Below are 11,573 nucleotides of genomic sequence, written 5' to 3'. Positions count from 1 at the left end.
CTTATAGTGAGAGACACAGAACTGAATGGGATGTTTGAGGTGTGGCCACACCAGTGGTGAGTACTGGGAGACAATCACCTCTTTGGCCATGGTGTTTCTAATACAAGCTAGGATGGCATTGGCCTCCTTGGCCACCTGGACACACTGCTGACACCACCCCTTGGTAAAAAATACAATTAACTTTTAAGTAATTTTCAGCACCTTGAGACAATCTTACCCAAGGGGTAGTCTCATCTTTGCAACTCTGCTTGCAGTGAAATTAACAGCATCAGTGAACTGCTGCGGTAGAACAGAGCTGCATCCAGCCTCTTGGCACATCTCCTGTATAGCTGCCATAACAGCCTGGAGTTGAGGCAGGAATTAATGTGTTGATAGTTCTTGGGAGCTCTTAGCAACGTTCTCCCACACTTTTGGGGCTTGGCTGGCCAGTGGCTGGGGTTGACTAGAGAGGGTCATTTCTCTTGGAATACTATCTTCAATGCAAAGGACCCCACTGGCAAGGACAGAGACAACATGCCACAGAGCCTGGGAGGACTTCTTAGTGACTACAATGTCTAGTCAGGAAGAAATCCATAAAGGAGTCCAGCCAGGAGATCTCTTGCTGTCCAGAGGTTCTTGGAAGCTCTGATATTACTGGCTGTGAGAGTCACAGTTAGTTAGTTGTTCACCTAAGGAAATGTGAGAGCCTTCTGGAGAGTAGGCTTATGGAATTCATAGCCTTGGTGCTGGTTCTGGGTGCTAGTAGTCTAGGCATTGAGGCTGCTGGGCAAGCCTGGTCTCCTTGATCTGTAAGGAAAGCAAGAGATCCTGGGGTGAGTAGCACTGTAACTGGTGTGGCAGAGCATTGCCTTTGCATTGCTATTTCTTTTTCCCTCAGTGTCTTTACTCCTTGGCGTTCTGGACAGAGATGTAAAATGTCCTTCTCTCCTGAACCAGCTGCTGCCAGCACTCTCTCATGCTGGAGGCAGGGCAGTGTGCTGCAGGGACTGTCTCCATGATGGGTCTCAAGTAAATGTCAGCAGAAGTACAAAGTCTCTACTGCAGAGAGTGTATAATCTGGTGGCAGTGATCAGGACACAAGTTTTGAACAGCATGCCCAAAGAGTGATGGCCTTCCACTGAGCCTGTGCTTTGTGTGGATGCTGTGGTGCTGATACTGTGCTTGAAACAGTGCTGCTGGAGATGCCCTGAAGCCCAGGTGCTGGAGGCTGGCATTTTGTTGGCACTGGTGGCTGCGGTGACTTTCTGCTCAATATGAGTCATCTGTGAAAAGCCTGCAACGTTCCCTTTTGATGCTCTTTGTAATTCATTATTCTTCCAGGTGAATGCCTTACCTTTCCATGAGTCTTCTCAGACTATCCCTTCAGCAGAGTTCTTTTTTAACAAAGGAAATATCATCTAACTTCCCCCATTCTCCAGGTCACATTTCTTCTTCCCCTACTCTGTGGTTGCCAGACATGTAGTTCATCTTCTGCCTTCTATTAACTCCATTTGCCCAAATTGTCTCCTACCCTCTCTTCTCCAATTTCTTATTCTTCTTCACACCAGCTCCAATTCAGTCTTGTGATGGTTTGGGTGTTCCCCACCACCCCCACACTTTAGAAATCACCCAGACTAGACTCAGCCAGCTCTGGAAATATGAATGAAGCTTCTATTTGCAGCTGGCACAATATACAAGCAGATATTTACAATATATGCAGTTATAGACAGAAATAGACAAGGTAAAAGGTAATACAGAAACACAACTCCCCTCCCAGAAACCTGAGTCCCCAGGAGGGGCTCCCAACCACCGCTGCACCTTCCCCCTGCCCCTCTCAACCTTACCCCAGTCCCAGGGAAGAATGGAGGTTCAGCCAGGGGGTTAGGAAGCAAAGTGGATGAGTCCAAAATGGAGGGTGAGGTTAGAGAGATGCAGCTCAGCCAGCAGCCCCAGTGAGAGTGGTTATCTATGTTTTCATTTCTTGTTCTTATACATCTCAGCAAGCCTATGAGCAAAGCAGACATCACCAATGTTTTCTTTCCACAGCCTGTAATCCAGTTCTTCTCACCAAAACATTCTAGCCTGCTTCAAACTAGCACAAGCCTGTTCCTTTACCTGCCCACACACAAAAGGCTGTAGTGCCTTCTGCCTGTAAGGAAAGCAAAAGCTTTGTGTCTCCACTTGGATGTTTCTCACCCACCTTCCTCATAGTTCAGGATTTATGTCTGTAATTCCTTTTCTTTTTTTAATATTCCACCTTTGCCTCCCTTTGCTCTCTTCCTTCCCTACTGATAACTCACCACACACACCAAACCACCTTTAATATTTTCTTTCCTGGCCAAAGCTGAGACCTGGTGCTACACACTTATACTGGTCACCCCCTCAGGGCCACGCTCTTGAAATGTTATCCTCCTTTCTTTCTGAAATTCTTTTGTCTTCTCCTTATCCTCTCTTGATCTTCCACATGGCCTTCCAAGGAATGATCTCATTCCTCTTGCAACTTTTTGTAGGAGTTCCATGAGTCCTTTTTCTTAGTGTCCCACCCTTCTCTTTACAGATCATGGGTTTTGGGGAAAGCTCTACAAACTTAATGCTCATCTCCTGGAGGCTATCAGACATTTTCAGAGGAATTACCAAGCTAAAACCTCAGCTTGTAAGATACATAATTTTGAAGATGATCTACATCTCCAGTTTGGCATAGGCAAAAGGTGGGCTATGATCCTCACTTTCAAACATTTGAAATTACTAACCACTACCATCCACTTGGTCACTAGTGGGCATGATCTTGCTATTAATGGAAGCTTCTCTACACATTCTTGCAGCTGGGCCCTGCCTACACTGCAGGTAGTAAGAAGGAGTGCTTAGGGTCTTTCTGGATGCTGTTTCTGCTATATGACCTGCGTGGAGTAGCATTGTGTTAGTGCTCTTATTTTAAGCTTTCTGTGCCATCTTGTAGGACATCATTACTGGTGCCACCTCTGTGCTCAGCGTCTGCTTGAGCTTGGTTTCCTGCAGCTGATGTTGCTGAGCCATGTCATGTCCTGGTATCAGACAGTCCACATCTGGGTACCTCTCCAGATGTTGTCAGACAGTGAATGGAGCAGAATAACCACTTGGGAAAAAGTGAACCAACTCACAGAAGATGGTCTTGCCCTCGAGATCTTGGGGGCAATCAGTGTGACATATCTGTGCTTCAGAAAGGACTCCAGAGGTGTAACGACCTATGTCAGATACTAGTGTTGATGATACATCATAATAATAACAGCTACCATGCAGACAGGACTACTGGTGACAGGTCTCTGGGTCTCACTACGTAGGGTGGGTTGCAGCATCACAGAAGCACAAAATCATATAACAGATCTGTCTGGAAGGGACATCAAAGATATGAGTTATGAAACCCAGAGATTAGTTTCACTTAGGACCAGCTGCTACTCATCTTATTTTCTGCAACTAGCCCTCATGTAAATGTGCCAACATGCTGATTTAGCCCAGCATTACTGTGAATGCCCCCTTTGCCTCATTTTAAGTAGACTTTCATAGGGGATTTCTTGAGTCACTTAGAGTCATAGAATTGTCAGGGATCGAAGTGACCTAAAGGATCACCCAGTTCCAACACCCTCTGCCATGGGCAAGGACACCTCATACTAGATCAGAATGCTCACAGCTCCCCATCCAGCCTGGCCTTAAAGACCTCTAGGGATGGGGCTTCCACCACCTTCCTGGGCAACCTGTTCCAGTGCCTCACCACCCTCGTGGTGAAGAACTTCTTTTTAACGTCCAATCTGAATCTACCCACTTTTATGTTCACATCACTCCCCCTAGTCCTGTCACCACCTGACACCCTAAAAAATCCCTCCACAGCTTTCTTGTAGGCCCCCTTAAGATACTGGAAGGTCACAATAAGGTCTCCTTGGAGCCTTCTCTTCTCCAGACTGAACAATCCCAACTCTCTTAGGCAGTCTCCATGGGAAAGGAGCCTTAGCCCTCTGATCATCCTCATGGCTCTTCTCTGGACACATTCCAGCATGTACAGGTCTTTCTTGTAATAGAGACTCCAGAACTGGACACAGTACTCCAGGTGGGGTCTCACCAAAGTGGAGTAAAGGGGAAGAATCACCTCCCCTTTGCTGCTGGCCACACTTTTTGTGATGCAGCCCAGGATTCAGATGGCTTTCTGGGCTGCAAGTGCACAGTGGTGCCTCTTGGGAAGCTTCTCATCCACCAGGACCCCTCTACCCAACTGTTCTCAAGCCAGCCACTGCCCAGCCTATATCAGTGCTTGGGATTGCCCAGATGCAGGTGCAGAACCTTGCAGTTAAAATATGGCTTAAAAGATAACAGTCTTGAAAGATACAAACTTGAAAGCTGTGTGGGTTGCACCCTGTAAGGTCAGCTCTGGGAAAAAATCAGGACCATGCATATTAAATAGCTCACAGATAAACTCATATCATTAGGAGAGCCAGATATGGAAACCTGCTTGGCTCTGGAACAGCTTCCAAGGACAAATTGGGAGCTTTGCCTGTAAAAATAAAAAGCATTTCCCCTGATAGGTTGGCTAATATCACCTAGACATGGCACACTGAAAATGCATTTTGCCTTCTTCATGGCTCAGAAATACTTATTTTCTGAATGAAATGTTCCATCAAGTTCTGAGTCTTGAGTCGAACTCTTGTTCTGATTTTGGTCCCCAGGTTATTTAACTCAATGCTTTCAGGCATCTCTGCACTCTGCTGCAGTCAACAGTGTTGACACATCCCCACACACTGGAATCTGCTCGCTTCAGGATGCTTATCTGCCTATGGCAGGCATCCAGTCACACTGAGACTCTGTGCAGAAGTGTCTCTGGCCAGAATTTCTGTGAACTGTGTGATGAATCTTTCTCTTTGTCCTAGAAAAATAACAAATTAATATCTATGATAAGTAAAGGCAACTTGCATATGTTCAGCTGTTTCCAGATACTGGTCAAGAATGACAAATTTTGGCTGCAAAGAGTCCTAGCTGGGCTCCTCACCAGCATTGTTGAAGAAAACAATGTACCAATGTGGTCAAGAGGGCCAATGGTCTCCTGGGGTGCACTAAGAAGAGTGTGACCAGCACATTAGGAAGGTTCTCTTCCTACTCTGTTCTGCTCTAGTGAGGCCACATCTGAAGTATTGTGTTCAGTTCTGGGCTCCCCAGTTTGAGAGAGACAGGGAAATACCAGTGACAGTCCAATGGAGGGCAATGAGGGTGATGAAGGGAACAGAATGTCTCTTCTGTGAGGAAAGGCTGAGAGCTCTGGAGCTGTTTAGCTTGGAGAAGAGAAGGCTGAGAGAGGATCTGGTCAATGTTTATAAACACATGAAGGGTGGGTGGCAAGAAGAAGGATCTAGTCTCTTTTCAGTGGTGCCTTGTGACAGTCTGAGGGTAGATAGATACAAACTGGACCACAGGAGGTTTCTCCTCAATGTAAGGAAAAACTGCTTTACTGTGAGGGTGAGAGAGCACTGGACCAGGCTGCCCAGAGACGTTGTGGAGTCTCTTTCCCTGGAGACTTTCAAAACTTTCTTGGATGCACTCCTGTATGGCCTGCTGCAGGTGATCCTGGTTTGGCAGGGAAGCTGGACTAGTTGATCTTACAGTCACTTCCAACCCCTACGACACTGTGGTTCCGTGAATGTTGTCATTGTACACAGAGCTGTTTGTGGCACATCAGCAGCAGCACTCGTCTAGGGGGTCATTTGTCCAGCAGCAGCAGCACTTGTCTAGGTGGTCATTTGTCCATCATCATCAGCACTTGTCTAGGGGGTCATTTGTCCATCAGCAGCAGCACTTGTCTAGGTGGTCATTTGTCCATCAGCAGCAGCACTTGTCTAGGTGGTCATTTGTCCATCAGCAGCAACACTTGCCTAGGTGGTCATTTGTCCATCAGCAGCACTTGTCTAGGTGGTCATTTGTCCATCATCAGCAGCACTTGCCTAGGTGGTCATTTGTCCATCAGCAACACTTGCCTAGGTGGTCATTTGTCCATCAGCAGCAGCACTTGCCTAGGTGGTCATTTGTCCATCATCAGCAGCACTTGTCTAGGTGGTCATTTGTCCATCAGCAGCAGCACTTGCCTAGGTGGTCATCTGTCCATCAGCAGCAGCACTTGCCTAGGTGGTCATCTGTCCAGCAGCAGCAGCACTTGTCTAGGTGGTCATTTGTCCAGCAGCAGCAGCACTTGCCTAGGTGGTCATCTGTCCATCAGCAGCAGCACTTGCCTAGGTGGTCATTTGTCCAGTAGTGGTCAGCTGAATTTTTTAACCTTTGTTTTTCAGGCCAAGATTCCTAATTTTTACACATAAGAAACTAAGATAAATTTCTGCCTTAGTGTCAAAGCTGCAGTTTGCTGACAGTCCTTACACACACACCAAACATGGATAACCAAAGAGACCTAAGTGGTTAAATCCAAAATGTAGAGTAGTCACCAAGCAACTATTTACCCTTCTGTATACCACACTGTGTTATCACTGTGCTGCTTGGAGATAGGCATGAATGACACAGTGAAGTGGGCCTGGGAAGTGTAATCAGCTTCATGTCCCTTACTCCTGCAAGCTCAGCTGATCTGTTTAGAATAATAACTGCAAAACACAGGACACCAAGCTAGAAAAGCACTTTCTGAGTATCAGCAATCCAGCTGATCTCTTGACTTGACTGAACACTTTTTTCATCTCTGAGTTCAGGTCAGAAAGGTGAGGAATTGTGACCTGTCTGTGTTATGCCTGCCTGGCATTTCTGAGGAGGGCCAGCTGGGCAACATAACCTTTTCTGAAAATCACCTCCTCCAAAGACTGCATTCACACAGCAGGCAACTTTTGATGGTCACTGCCCTTCTTGTGAGCTAAGTGTATTAGCTTGTTTTTATACTGCCTCTTCTCCAAAACGATCCCTCAGTTTTTGAGTGCATTCTCTTTATGCTCAGTGTTAATCAAACATCGATGAAATCTCACTTTTCTTAGCAATGCCTTTGTGTTCACCTTGAGAAAGCCACTGCCCAATACCTCCCTTTCCCCAGCTGCAAAAGGGAGCTGTGACATTCACCTTTAAGAAGTCCTTTCACCTCTGTAGCTGAGAAGCTTTGTGTTGTACACAGGTAGTTTCAAGAGCACATTTCTAAGAACAGGCTGTGGTAATTTGTATGAGCTTTTGTTTATACACAAGTACATGACAGTGCTGAAAATTCAGCAAGCATGACTTAGAAAAATGCATACCATTGGCAAAACTGAAGTCTTGCAGAAAGCAACCTATGAAGAAATATTTGTTTCTAAACAGAAGACCCCTGATTCTGTATGTCACTCCATCCCTTACGACAGCTCTACACATCCTTGACATGTTTCTGTAGCCTCCCTGGGCAGATGGGCAGAGTCCAATGGGATGGCATTCAATAGCTCCAAGTGCAGGGTGCTGCACTTTGGCCACAACAACCCCATGCAGAGATACAGGCTGGGGTCGGAGTGGCTGGAGAGCAGCCAGACAGAGAGGGATCTGGGGGTGCTGATTGATACCCACCTGAACATGAGTCAGCAGTGTGCCCAGGTGGCCAAGAGAGCCAGTGGCATCCTGGCCTGCATCAGGAAAGGTGTGGTCAGCAGGAGCAGGGAGGTCATTCTGCCCCTGTACTCTGCACTGGTTAGACCACACCTTGAGTACTGTGTTCAGTTCTGGGCCCCCCACTTTAGGAGGGACATTGAGATGCTTGAGCATGTGCAGAGAAGGGAGACGAGGCTGGTGAGAGGCCTTGAGCACAGCCCTACGAGGAGAGGCTGAGGGAGCTGGGATTGTTTAGCCTGGAGAAGAGGAGGCTCAGGGGTGACCTTATTGCTGTCTACAACTACCTGAGGGGTGGTTGTGGCCAGGAGGAGGTTGCTCTCTTCTCTCAGGTGGCCAGCACCAGAACAAGAGGACACAGCCTCAAGCTGCGCCAGGGGAGATTTAGGCTGGAGGTGAGGAGAAAGTTCTTCACTGAGAGAGTCATTGGACACTGGAATGGGCTGCCCGGGGAGGTGGTGGAGTCGCCGTCCCTGGGGCTGTTCAAGGCAAGGTTGGACGTGGCACTTGGTGCCATGGTCTAGCCTTGAGCTCTGTGGTAAAGGGTTGGACTTGATGATCTATGAGGTCTCTTCCAACCTTGGTGATACTGTGATACACTTCAAACTGCCCCATGTAGTTCCATGACAATTACCATAGTCATCTTTCTTCTGAATTATGTGCCAGTAAGTCCCTAACATTTGAGCCAGAGTAATTTTAGAGGGAAGTCCTAAACTGAAGAATTTGAAGACCTGCCATGAGCAGTGAATTTTGAAAAATTACCTTTGTGAGATCTGTCAAGCAGTGAGATTTTTCTCTTGAGGAAGCCCCAAGTCTGTGGTTAAAACCAAGTGCAATGTCTTGATTAAAATGGGTCAGCTAACAGAGGCAAAAGGAGCTGGTGGCTGTGTCTCAGGAGGCTACTGCTGAAAGCGTGTTGTAGGATGATGAGAATGATTTTTGTAACACCATTTTATTGATTCTGCATTTTTTTTTTCAGTTTCCACTGATTCAAAGTCTTAAAGAGTCTGGATCATTTAGATCCTACAAACTATGCTCCAGCATCTTTCAGTGGAAAATATCTACCTGTGGCTGGTGTCAGAAGACAAGTATAGGTGGCAGCCTGTTTTCTGGAGGGTCTCAGGATGTGGAGAGCAAGGGCTTTGGAGTAGGCTTGGACATGAACTAGACTTTGGACAGGATGGCACTGGGACTCGTGGGACTGAGAGGAGCCTCTGGGCTGGAACATGATTCCATCCAGTCTGCAGCAACAGAAACAGTGCACAGCTGTTTGTCTCCCTGCTCATGTGCAGATGTTGACACACTGGAAGCCACTATCACAAAAGACAACTTGCTGGCAGTGCTAATGACGAGGTCAAGCACCGAGTGTTCACCAGCACTCAGACCTTTACTCTTTCTCCTCCATTATACTGGCACTTGAGATCACATCTGAAAGTGGACCAGTGTGGATGGAAGAGGGTGTCTCAGAACTGTTGAAGAAGAGCCTCAACATCATCAAATTGCTGTTCCCCACAGAGAGTAACTTTAAACTTTGATAGAAACTTGACAACAGAAATGCTTTCATCTTGTTAGGAAATTAATTTGGCATTGGATTGGGATGGTAAAATTCCCAGGTGTAAGACATTGTGCAAAGAAGGGAAGAGGCTGACATGGCTGAATAGAGACCTGTGGGTCAAAATAAAGAACAAGAGGGAACTGCACACACAGTGGAGGCAGGAACAGGTAACCTGGGAGGAGCACAGGAACACCACCCAGTTGTGTAGGGATGATGTCAGGAAGAACAAGGCTAAACCTTGGAGCTAAACCTATTGAGGGATGCAAAGAGTAACAAAAATGGCTTCTACAGATAGCTCAATCAGCAAAGAAAGTTTCCCCCTCTGAGGACTGAGAATGGAGAGCTGATGTCAACAGACAAGAAGAAAGCTGAGGTACTCAATAAGTTTTTTTCCTCAGTTTTCACTGGCAGTCTTCCTCTGCCCCCCTCCCAAGTTGATGGACCATTAGGTGGGAAGCAGGTGGGCAAAGTCCCTCCCACTGTAAGGGAAGACCAAGTTCTGGACTCTTGAGGAACCTGAACATGCATAGAAGTACCCCTAAACACAGATCTATGGGCCCTGATGAGATGTATCTCATAGTTCTGAAGGAACTGGCTGATGTAACTGCAAAGCCACTCTCCATAGTGTTTGAAAAGTCCTGGCAGTCAGGTGAAGTTCCTAGAGACTGGAAGAAAAGAGACATTGTACCCATTTTTCAGAAGGGTGAAAAAGAGGATCCTGTCAGGCTCTCTTCCAAGTCTGAGAAGACTGAAACAGATCCTCCTAGAAGCTGTATTAAAGCACATGAAGAACAGAGGGGCGATTTGAGGCAGCCAGCATGGCTTCACCAAGGGCAAAGCCTGCCTGACCAACCCAGTGGCTTTCTATGATGGTGGACATCAGTGAACAAGGGAAGACCAACAGATGTCATCCATCTGCACTTTTGTAAAGCCTTTGGCATGCTCCCCTGTCCCCCCCCAACATCCTTCTGTCTAAACTGGAGAGGTATGGATCTGATGGGTGGAGTGTTCAGTGGATAAGGAAGTGACTGGAGGATTGCATCCAAAGAGTAGTGGTCTATGGCTTGATGTCCAGATGGCAATGGATGGCACTTCCTTTGTGCCTGGATGAGGCACTTAGTGCCATGGTCTAGTTAATTGGATAGGATTGAGTGCTAGGTTGGACTGGATGATCTTGGAAATCTCTTCCAACCTGGTTGATTCTACAATTCTATGTGCCAAAACTGACAATGGCATTTTCAGACATTTCCTCCTACATTTTGGCATAAAGTAAAATCTATAGCTTAAGAAAATTATTCTTAACCTCTAGAAATCATTTTAGAATGGAACTGGAGCCAAAATGTTTATGTTGACATTTTAAATAACACATCTTGAATTCAATGCAATTTGGTTTTATCATAATAACCAGATTTGGTTTTATCATAATAACCAGATTTAGTTTTCACTTGAGCTCACAGACAGAGGTGGATACTAGTAGCACACCCCTTGGTAGGGGTGGATCCTCATGCCCTGAAAAGAGACTCGTTCTAACTGAAACCAGCTCCAAATCCTTGCACTTATTTTAACTTCATTTTCCCCCTGGCTATCTAAAAAGATCACCCTGTCCTTGCTTAAACAAAACGCTCAAAAAAATGCAGTTGTCATCCATTCTATTCCTCCTGCAGCTGAACACTTTGTTGTTTAATAATCAATGGTGACATTAGTTCATATCATGTGATTAAAAAGGATTCATCAGACATTAGAGCCCATAATCGCAGCCTATAGTCTCATTTTAACGTTTCTCACTGGCATATCCTACTCGACCCTGCTTACTGCAGCACTTCTATTATGCTGTCTAAAAGGACAAGAGGACTGAACAGAAACAAAACTGCAGGGGTGAACATTGCTTTCACGCTCACAGCTATGTGTTGGGTGCTGTTATAGCTCTAGATGAATAGAAGAAATCTGGAGTCTGGCCAGCGCCGCTCGGTAGAGATCTCTGTCTTCTGAAAAAAATGTCCTGATGTGTTGAAAATGAACCAAACAACTAAACCAGCAAGCAAGAACCTTCTTTCACAGAAATGCAGGACACCACTCAAGACAACCTGATTTAATAGAGTATCGGCTTCGTGCTTTATGCACCGCCACTGTTGAGTGGTGTTTATGCTCTTTATTGGCATGCTGGTAATATATGAGAAGGAAGCTTGAAAGCTACTGATTAGTTCTTTCTGTAATACATTATGGCATATTGCTTAGGAGAGAAATCAAGCTATAAGAAAACAAAAGTGCACTTTTATGGTTCAACTTCATTACACACAGCATGCTGAAAATAGTTGTCACGTCTCTATGGAGTGACACAACCAACCAAAACATGTATTTCTTGGTTTAGCTGGGGTTGTTAAGCCTAGAGAAGAGGAGGCTCAGGGGTGACATCATTGCTGTCTATAACTACCTGAAGGGACATTGTAGCCAGGTGGGGGTTGGTCTCTTC

The sequence above is a fragment of the Pogoniulus pusillus genome, chromosome 3, assembly GCF_015220805.1.
Source record: "Pogoniulus pusillus isolate bPogPus1 chromosome 3, bPogPus1.pri, whole genome shotgun sequence".
In the NCBI taxonomy this organism is placed as follows: domain Eukaryota; kingdom Metazoa; phylum Chordata; class Aves; order Piciformes; family Lybiidae; genus Pogoniulus; species Pogoniulus pusillus.
Note: the sequence above shows the minus strand (reverse complement) of the source record.